This window comes from Elephantulus edwardii, unplaced genomic scaffold, assembly GCF_000299155.1.
Source record: "Elephantulus edwardii isolate Elephantulus edwardi_28Jun2011 unplaced genomic scaffold, EleEdw1.0 scaffold00057, whole genome shotgun sequence".
In the NCBI taxonomy this organism is placed as follows: domain Eukaryota; kingdom Metazoa; phylum Chordata; class Mammalia; order Macroscelidea; family Macroscelididae; genus Elephantulus; species Elephantulus edwardii.
The window spans coordinates 7,467,085-7,477,159 of record NW_006399807.1 but is presented as its reverse complement, the minus strand read 5'-3'; the positions used below and the strand labels follow the sequence as shown (position 1 = coordinate 7,477,159).

The window sequence follows — 10,075 nt, the reverse complement described above, 5'->3', positions numbered from 1 at the left end:
CAAAGCATCTTGAACTTCTTCCTTCATCACCATAGGCTCTTGCTCAAAAGAATAGTATTGTATTAAAGAATAGTCTTGGGTAACCATTGGCCTTAAAATTTGAAAACACAGAGCAGATCTAAACTCAACTTGAAGCATGAAGTTTAACCTATAGTGTGCTTAGCACAACCATGAGTAAGAACAGTAAATGTTTCTTTTATAATATTCTGAGACTTGAAGGTTATTTGTGAAGCAATTTTTTTCTAGGAATAACTGACATATAGTCAAGGAATGGCAAGGAGACCCATTAGTCTCAGTGTATTAAAAGTGAACTAACTCTGTCCCATAAGGACTTATACTGCATAAGACCATTATTGTAGAATTAGATAACCAGTAAAACGTGTATGAGGATCTTAGGTGGGCAAGGGGAGCAGAAGGGTGAGAATGGGCCGGGGGTGGCACTTACGGGATTGCAGGGTTTGATGGGTGGAGGAGGTTTGTGTTGGTGAGGTGCAAGGGATCTGATTTGAGGGTCATTGTATACCTTATAGGTAAATCAGAATAAAATTTTTAAAAAATAATTTCAAGAAATAAAGAAAAAGAGAATATTGGTGGGAGATCAGATGGTCTTCAATGATTTAAGACCTTGATAGAGTAGAACTTAAAGGCTTTGGCTCTGAATAGGATAGGAAGTCATTTGGAGTTTGTGGAGGGTGAAAGTGACAATATGCTTAATATCATAAGAGAGTCCTCACAGCCATTTTCAATCAAGAGAGAAATAGTAGGTCTACTGGGGAGTATTGTCAATTCAGGAAGTGAGCATAGAATATAGATAATACACAAGGAGCTCTTACAAATAGGCAGAGACTAATCTGAAAAACAAATTGAAAAATGGACAAAAGTCATGGAAAAGACAACATACAAAAGATGAAATCCAAATGGCCCAAAAGGTTAAGAGCAAATACTCAAGCTTGCCAGTCATAATAAATAAATAAATAAAGTGGCAATGAGAAATTACTTTACACCTCTCCATGTGAAAAAAAATAAAAATACTTACATCTATTATTGGCAAGGAAATAGGAAAGTTTTGGCAGGGATACAGTTTAAAGAACATTCTTATAACAGGGAAAAAGATACAAACTATTAGAACCTTTTTTATTTTTCCTTTTTATGACTTGTATTAAATCCTTATGAAACAGAATAAAAAATTCTGGCCTTGACAGTTGATGTAAAGGATAGAATCTTTTAAGAAAAAGCAATCTAAGACTTACTCAGCCATTCCTCAACCTCCCCCCCCCGAAAAAGAAGTGGCTGAGACAACAGTATCATGGCTCTATCAGACCCTGGCCCAGCCCAGTCCCTGGCAGCTCTGTGGAGGCGTGAAGAATGCCTTCTACACTGACAGCTCCCAGCAGAACATCAAAGAGGTGCAGTGAGTGAAGCCTTCAAGTCTAGAGATGGACGTGGAGTGGGACGCCTTCCTGTACGGAGCACACCTAGCACAGAGGCAGTATGACATGGCGGTAGATGAGATAAAGCCCTCCTTCAAGGAACTGTAGGCTGTACACATGCTTGCCAAGTACCTTGCCAAGAGGGTCAGAGGGACATGGTCCTGGAGCATCTGAGCCTGAAGATGAGCCTCAATGAGGACATGGCCAATCCCACCTTCCTGTTGATGGCTGCCTCCATCTATCTGCATGACGGGAATCCTTATGTAGTGCTGTGGGCCCTGCAGATGACGGTCTTGAATGCTCAGCCATGGTGGTACAGATCTTACTAAAGCTGGACCGCCTGAAACTTGCCCAGAAAAAAAACAAAGAAGATGCAGGACCAGGCCAAGGATGCAACCCTCACCCAGCTGGCCACAGCCTGGGTCAATCTGGCTGTGTGTGGGTGGTGACAAGCTGCAGGACACATATACACCTTCCAAGGAGCTGGCTGACAAGTGCTCATTCACCCTGCTGCTGCCAGGCCACCTGCCACATGGCTCAGGGCCATTGGGAAGGTGCTGAGGGCACACTGCTGGAGGCACTCGATAAGGACAGTGACCACCCAAAGACGCTGATCAACCACATTGTCCTGTCACAGCACCTGGGCAAGCCTCCTGAGGTGACCAATCCTTACCAGTCACAGCTGAAGGATTCCCATCAGTCCCACCCATTCATCAAGGTGTACCAGGCTAAGGAGAATGACTTTGACCAGCTGGTCCTGCAGTACATAAACTCCCAGTGCATGAGGCTGGCCGACCCCAACTACATCCATGTGTCCATCCTACCAGCACCTACTACTTCTTGGACAGACCCTGGAAGCCTGGTCCCAGCACAACCCATCTCCATCAATAAACAGACCTCACTGAAGCACCTCACTCAACATCCACCTCCTTCCCCTAGAAAAAGCAATCTAACAAAATTGATTGACATTAAATTGGAGAGGGACAATTTCCAAAAGGATGGCATGAAGAAATATGCAGAGTCAATGACATAATCATATTTGGAGGAAAATGAAAGGAGACCTAGTGAAGCAATAAACATTTGGCTACTCAGGAAAAAAGCCAGCCATTGAAATCCACCATCCTTTCCATGTGAGAAAGTTGTGGCAGCTGACTTCCAAAAGATTGCAGCCTAGGACATTTTGGAGGCAAGTCTAGTCTGTCCTGTGTTGTTGCTGACATTGAGTCAATGTGATTCATAGTGATATGAATAATATCACTATTATAATTATAATAACAATCATTATTATTATTACATCATTATATTAGTGATACGAACAACAGATGTGAACCCTGTCCTCTGCTGTGCCATCCTCATCATCTCTGACACACTAGAGCCCATTGTTGCAGTCACTGTGTCAGTCCATTTCATTGTGGATCTTCCTCCCTTGTGCTGACCTTCCATATTTCCAAGCATGATGTCCCTTTCCAAGGAATAGCCTCTCTTAGCAACATGGCCAAATTATGTGAGACAAGGTGTCACATTATCCTTGCTTCTAAGAAGAAATCTAGCTGCACCTTCTCCAAGACATACTTGCTTGTCCTTTTGGCAGTCCATGGGATATTCAGTACTCTTCTCCAGCACTACAGTTCAAAGACATCTATTTTCCTTCTGTCATCCTTATTCATTATTCAGCTCTGAGCAGCGTAGCAAGTGATTGAAAAGACCATGCCCTGAATCAGGGACATCTTAGTCCTCAAACTGACATCATTGCTGCTCAAAAATTTGGAGATGTCCCTGACTGCAGACTTTCCCGGTGCAATATGTCTCCTGATCTCCTGACTGCTGATCCAAGTAAGTTGAAGTTGTTGACACTTTCAGTCTTTTCTCCATCTATCATACAGTTACCTGTTTTTCAGTGGTGAGAGTTTTTGTTTTCTTGACAGTGAGATGAAATCCATATTGAAGTCTGTATTCTTAGATCTTTGGCAGCAAAAGTACTCCTCACTCCCAACAAGCAAGGTTGTGTCATCTGCATGACAAAGGCTATCGATGAGTCTTCCTCCAATCCTGATGCCACGCTTTTCTTCATAGAGTCCATTTTTAACTGTAAGGATGCTATGTATGCCAGAATCTATAAAGAGATACCAGAAGTAGATGGCTTCAACAAATAAAAATGTATACTCTTACTGTTTGTTGTTAGGTAATACATGGCTTAGGTAATACATGGCTCATAGCAATCTTTGTAAAACAGAATTAAACTCAATCCAATCCTCTGCCATCTCCACAATCTCTGTTGTGCTCAGGCCTTTGCTGCAGTCACCATGTCACTTCATCCCCTCAAAGAGTCCACATTCAGTGAGCCAGCTCCTGGAGAAGGCTTTTTCTGTCAGTTCTGGAAGAAGCTAATTTTTCTCCTTTAATATGTGCAGGTCCAGTACTCCCTGGAGATCTACATGTATCTTGACCTGCTCCTGTGTCAGGGAACTTCACAGTGCAGGGATCTGAACCCAGAGAAGATACCACTTCTGATCTTTTCTCAGTGGTTTTGAGGTTCACCTTCTTTACTTGAGTCTCTCCCCTTTTAGTCTTTGTGAGATAAAAAGCGTCACAGACCATACCCCAGGGAAACTCCCATTGCATCTGTTCAGAGTTGAGATGCAGTTAATCCTTTCATAACTGCTTGGCTTATCAAGCCATGAAATATCATTATATAACTTCCAAATCTTAACATTATATACACATGGCATTTTGGGGGTTTTAAAAAAAGATTTATTTTATGCTAGTTTATTTACAATGTTCATATACATTGCTTTCACGCTGGATCTTTCTCATTTACTTCACACACACCCCCACTGATCAAATTGTGTGATCCTATGATAAACCACCCCTCCCCAACCATCCTCATCCCTCTGCTCCCACTCTTCCCAGCCCCTTGAATCCTCATACTTATTCGACAATAATGGTCTTAAATAGTATTTGTCCTTATGGGACCGAGTTAGTTTACTTAGCATAATCCTCTCCATCCCTCCCAAGTTAGGTAGTAATATACAAAATCATTGCTTTTGTGTGCTGTGTAGTATTTCATCATGTGACTGTACTATAATTTTTCAATCCATTCAACAGTGGTTGGACATTTGGGCTGTTTCCATGTTCTTGAGATGGTGAATAATGCTATTAACGTAGGTGTATGAGTCTCCATTTGTGCTCCAGTTCTCCTTCTCTTGGGGTATATTCCAAGTAGTGGAACAGCTGGGTCATATGGAATTTCTGTATTTGGCTTTTTGAGGAAGTGCTAAACTGTCTTCCAGAGTGGTTGTACCATTTTACAATCTCACCAAAAATTGAAATAGATGAGAGAGAGAACAGTTTAAGAGTGATATATGATAGCATATTATGATTATCACACAAATCCAGAATTAAGGTTGAATAGTGAAGTGCATTTGGGGTGGAGGGGGCAGGGTCGGGGTTGGGGGGATTATATACCAATGAAGTTTATCTTTTGCTTTTCAAAGAAGGAGCAAACTGGGGGTTGGGGGGTAGGGAAAAAAGTGCAACAATGAATAAATGAAAATCCAAAATCTCTGTAAATGTTCATTAAAATTAATGAAATAATTTTTTTTAAAAAAGGGTTCCTTTCTCTCCACATCTTTTCCAGCATTTATTACTTGCTGTTCTGTTAGCTTTTCCACTGCTACTAGAGTGAGATGCTATCTTATACACATTTTAGAGGACACAATTCAATCCATTATAAGATTGTAGTTGTTGTTAGGTGCCATTGAATGAAGTACCCTTTGAACAACAGAACTGAATTCTCTCATATTCTGTGCCATCCTCATTATCTTTGACATACTTAAGCCTATTGCTGTAGTCACTATATCAATCCATCTCATTGTAGATCTTCCTTTCTTTCACTGACCCTTCACATTTCAAAGCAAGATGTCCCTTTCCAAGGAATAGACTCTTTTAGCAATCATACCCAAAGTATGTGATATAAAACGTCACCATCCTTGCATCCAAGGAGCAATCTGGCTGAACTTTTCCCAAGCCATATCTTTTTGTTCTTTTGACAGTGTATGGGATATTCAGTACTCTTCTCTAACGGCACACCTCAAAGGTGTCAATTCTTCTGTCTTTATTCGTTGTCCAGATCTCAGATGCATAATAAGTAATTGAAAAATGGTGACCTAAATTAGACACACCTTATTCTTCAAACTGACATCGTTGCTTTTCAGTAATTTGTCGAGGTCTCTCACAGTAATTTTCCCAATGCAATATGTCTACTGATTGCCTGAGTTCTGGTACCAAGAGCATTGATTGTGAATCCAAGTAAGATTAAATCATTGACAATTTCCATCTTTTCTCCATCTATCATGATGTTGTTCATCAAGAGCTATAAATTTTAGGGCATTATTTTTATTGTAGGAGTATGCAATGAGGGTTGCAGAGTATATTTGGGGGTAGAGGGTGGGGTTTGGGGAGGTGCGGGGGGGATTGTGTACCAATGAGGGAGTTTTTCTTTTGCTTTTCAAGGAGAGGAGCAAACGGGGAGGGGGGAAAGGGGAGGGGGGAGGGGTTTGTGTTGGGAGAAGGGTGCAACAATGAATGAATGGAATTCCAAAATCTCTGTAGATGTTCATTGAAATGAAAAATAAACAAACTAAATTAATAAGAAAAATAAAAATTTTAAAAAAAGAAATTGTCTCAAAGGGATATGGCAAATAGGGGGAAAATAGTAAAGAATACCTACTAAGTCTTGACAGAAGTAGCAAGTGTCTGTGGCTGACTCATCACTCCTTTTGCCCCCCGTTTACCGTGAGGGAAATCTGGTGGCCTAGTAGTAAGGAGCTACAAATCCAAAGGCACAACCCACGAGGTTTAAATCCATTAGCTGAGCCAAAGGACAAAGAAAAATTTCCTCTCATACAATTTTCTGCCTCTGATGATCTTCTAGGGGGTCAGCAATGAGTTGGTTCTGATTCACATGTCCTTAAGAATAACAATGCCATGATGTACTAGTCACTCCAGACAGGAGTGGCCAAGATGAGGCTGCTTCTTCCCTCAGTTCCCCATCAAAGCCTATAATATCTCCAGGAATGGCAGGCTACAAACCTTTCTCATCGCTTCATACACACAACAAAGTTGTTTTTCATGAGGCTAAATTCCAGGCAAGTTTGACCAAGAGAATAAGTCTTCCTCAACACATCCCCAGCTCATATGGTGGAGTCTATACTCCAGACAAGGTAGATTGAGAATAATGACGTCTAGTCCAAGATTCCAAAGGATATGTTATAAATATTATCTAAGAACTAAAGGAAATGGCAATTTTAAAAGTAAAGGAAGGTATGATGATAATATTTCATCAAATAAAGAATATCAATAAACAGATTTTTTGTAAAGGACCAACTTGAAAACTCTGAAGCTGAAAAGACAGCAATTAGAATGAATTAATACACTGTTGCTGTTGCTATTGATTATCATTGGGTTGATTATGATTCATGAAGATCATATTTATGCAGAGTAGGCTGGTCCAAATGCACTTTCAAGGTTCTAATGTTTCAAAAGTAAATCATCAACATGTTGGCTCATTCTTGAGCACTTAACTATTTGCAGCACCCGGAAATTATTAAACACTCATCCTAAGAGCCCTATGTTGTTGTTGCTGTATACTGGCAAGCTGGAACTGACCCACAGTTGACCATCCAGTGGGCTTTCAGAGGCAGTTAATCACATGGAGCAGGGTTCTCATGTAGATTTTAATTGGCAGGGGAAAATATTTTTCATGGACTTGACAATAGAACAACAGAACATGCAATCTGAAAGTAGAAAAATAAAAAGAATGAAGAAAAACATTGCATAGACTCAGAGAAATATGGCAAATTAATAAATATGCCAACATGTGTAATGGGAGTACAATAGGGGAATATGAAAGAAAGGAGCAGATGAAATATGAAAAGAAATAATGGTTGAAAAACCTTCCAAATACAAGGAAAAAGATCTACATAAGCAAGAAGTCAACACACCCTCATATGATAAATAGATTTCAGCTTTATCATCCTAAAAATGTCAAAAGACAAGCAAGACATTTTGAAAGCAACAAGGTAAAACTAATCAAGCAAGTGAATCCCAATATAATCACATACAAGAGCACTCCAATAAGATTCTCAACAGAAACAACAGGGGCCAGTAGATGAGTGTGGTGCAGTGTCTTTATTGTTCAAAATAGTTCTCCTAGACCATTGGCTTCACGTTTGCCACATGGCGGAGTGGGAACATGAAAATAAGATGTGTAGACTTCTAAGAGGGGATTGGTCAGTCTTGCCAACCCACATTTTAAATTAAGCATGCTCAGTGGTTCGATTAAAAAAAATAGAAATTAAAATCTCATTACCAGTATAAAGAAGGATCAGAGAATACAGTGCTCGTCCTCCAAGTCTAGAGATTCCTGCACAAGACAGAGACAGGATGAGATTGAGACATCTCAAGAGCAGTAGAGAGCTGTGGAAAACCAAAGACAGAAATGAGAGAGAACTGACCAGGGACTGCTGCCCACAGATCCAAGCCAGGGCCACAAGGCTTCAACCAAGCTTGCTGAAGGACTCTGAGGAAGACACTTTAACTGGCAGGATTAAGAGAGCTTTGTAACACTGACCTAAAGCTGAAAGGCTGAAGGTCAAAAGGTGTGCAAGCACGCTGGAGAAGCTGTCCTGACTGAAGAAGTATATTCTATTTCCACTCTATGTTGTACACTATTGACTTCCTTTCTTGTTGTTGCTGTTGTTAGGTGCCATTCAGTCAAGTATGACTCCTAGCAACCCTATGAACAAAAGACTTGAACCTTGTTCTATCCTGTGCTGTCCACATACTTCTTGACACACAAGAGCCCATTACAACATTCACTGTGTCAGTCTACCTGGTCAAGGGTCTACCTCTCCTTCACCGACACTCCACCCTTCTGAGGATCATGTCCCTCTCCAAGGAATAGTCCCTCCTAACAGCGTGCCCAAAGTATGTAAAGCAAAGCCTTATCATTCTTGCCTCCAAAGAGCACTCCAGCTTTCAAAGATAAATCTGTTTGTTCTTTTGGGCATCTGTGGAATGTTCAGTACTCTTCTCCAACACCGCAAGTCAAAGGTATCAATTCTTCTTCTATCATCCTCATCCATTATCCAGCTTTCGGATGCATAGAAAGTGATCAGAAAAACTGTGGCCTGAATCAGATGTACCTCAAACTGATGGCATTATTCCTCAATAATTTGGAGAAGTCCCTAACTGCAGATTTTCCCAGTCTCCTTATTTCCTGAGTACTGGTACCAATGGTATTACTTGTGGATCCAAGAAAGATGAAGCTGCTGACAGTTTCAATCTCCTCTCCATCCATCATGATATTGTCTATCAGTCCATTTGTTGTTGTCTGTTCGCCGGCAACAAACAGTGACACCCTGATGGGGGTAAGCACGACAGAGACACACTACTCCAGAAGTCATTCAGAGAGTTGATCCAGCTCAACTTTATTGAGGGCTGCAGCAAGTAAACAAGAAGACATGATAGAATGGGCTTGCAGATGTGGAGCATGCGGATTGGATAGAAGAACCTCAGCCTTGTGCAGACTACTCCCAGCTCAACAGATGCAGCAGTCATCTTTCCAGGTGGTGAGCTTTCTCAAGCTGGTATGGCCAAATTCAGGAGAGCTTTCTCTACCCCATATTAAAGGCCTTTGGGAGGCTTACACTTAATCCAGAGCTAGATGATCTGTCCGGGCCAGAAGCCCTCCCTTCCTCCCCAACATTCCCCAATATCCAGTGGTAAGAATCTTTGTTTTCTTGATATTGAGATACAACATCACTGAATAACACTGAAGTCTGCATTTATTGATCTTCTGCAACAAGTGCTTCAAGTCCTCCTCACTTTTAGCAAACAAGGTTGTGTCATCTACATAACGCAGGTTATTGAAGAGTCTCCCTCCAATGATGCCACATTCCTCTTCATAGAGTCTAGCTTCTCAAATAATTTTCTCATTATACAGATTAAATAGGTATGGAAAGAAAATATAACCCTGACACACTCCCTTCTTACTTTTTAACTGTGCCAAATGTCCCTGTTCTGTTCGCCCAGCAACCTCCTGGTCCAGGTATAGGTTTCTCACGAGCACCAATAAGTGCTCTGGAACTTCCACTCTTCTCAATGTCAGCTATAACTTGTTATGATCCACACATCAAATGCCTTTGCATAGTCAATAAAGCACAAATAGATATTCTTCTGGTATTTCTACTTTTAACCAGGCTCCATCTGACATCATCGGTAATATCCCTGGTGCCATCGCCTTTTCTAAATCCTTCTTGAACCTCTGGCAGTTTCCTAGCTATGTACAGTTTCTAGTTGTTTTTGAATGATCTTCAGCAGTCTTATGCTTGCATGTGATATTAATTACATTGTTCAATAGCTTCCATATTCAGTTGGATCTCCTTTCTTGGGAATGGGAACAAATATGGACCTTCTCCAATTCGTTGGCCTGCAACTATCTTCCAGATTTCCTGGTATAACGCCAGGTGAGCACATCCAAGGCTGCATCTGTTAATTGAGACAAGTCAACTAGTATCCTATCAATTCCTGGGGCCTAATTTTTTGTCGATGCTTTCAATGTTTCCACTTCTCCATTCATTACC

The 10,075-nt window shown here is 40.9% G+C and overlaps 1 pseudogene; it reads left to right on the top strand.

Annotated features, from left to right (window-relative positions):
* Nucleotides 1-2,463, top strand: part of LOC102849744 — an 11,327-nt pseudogene extending 8,864 nt beyond the window's left edge.
* Nucleotides 2,464-10,075: the final 7,612 nt, after the last annotated feature.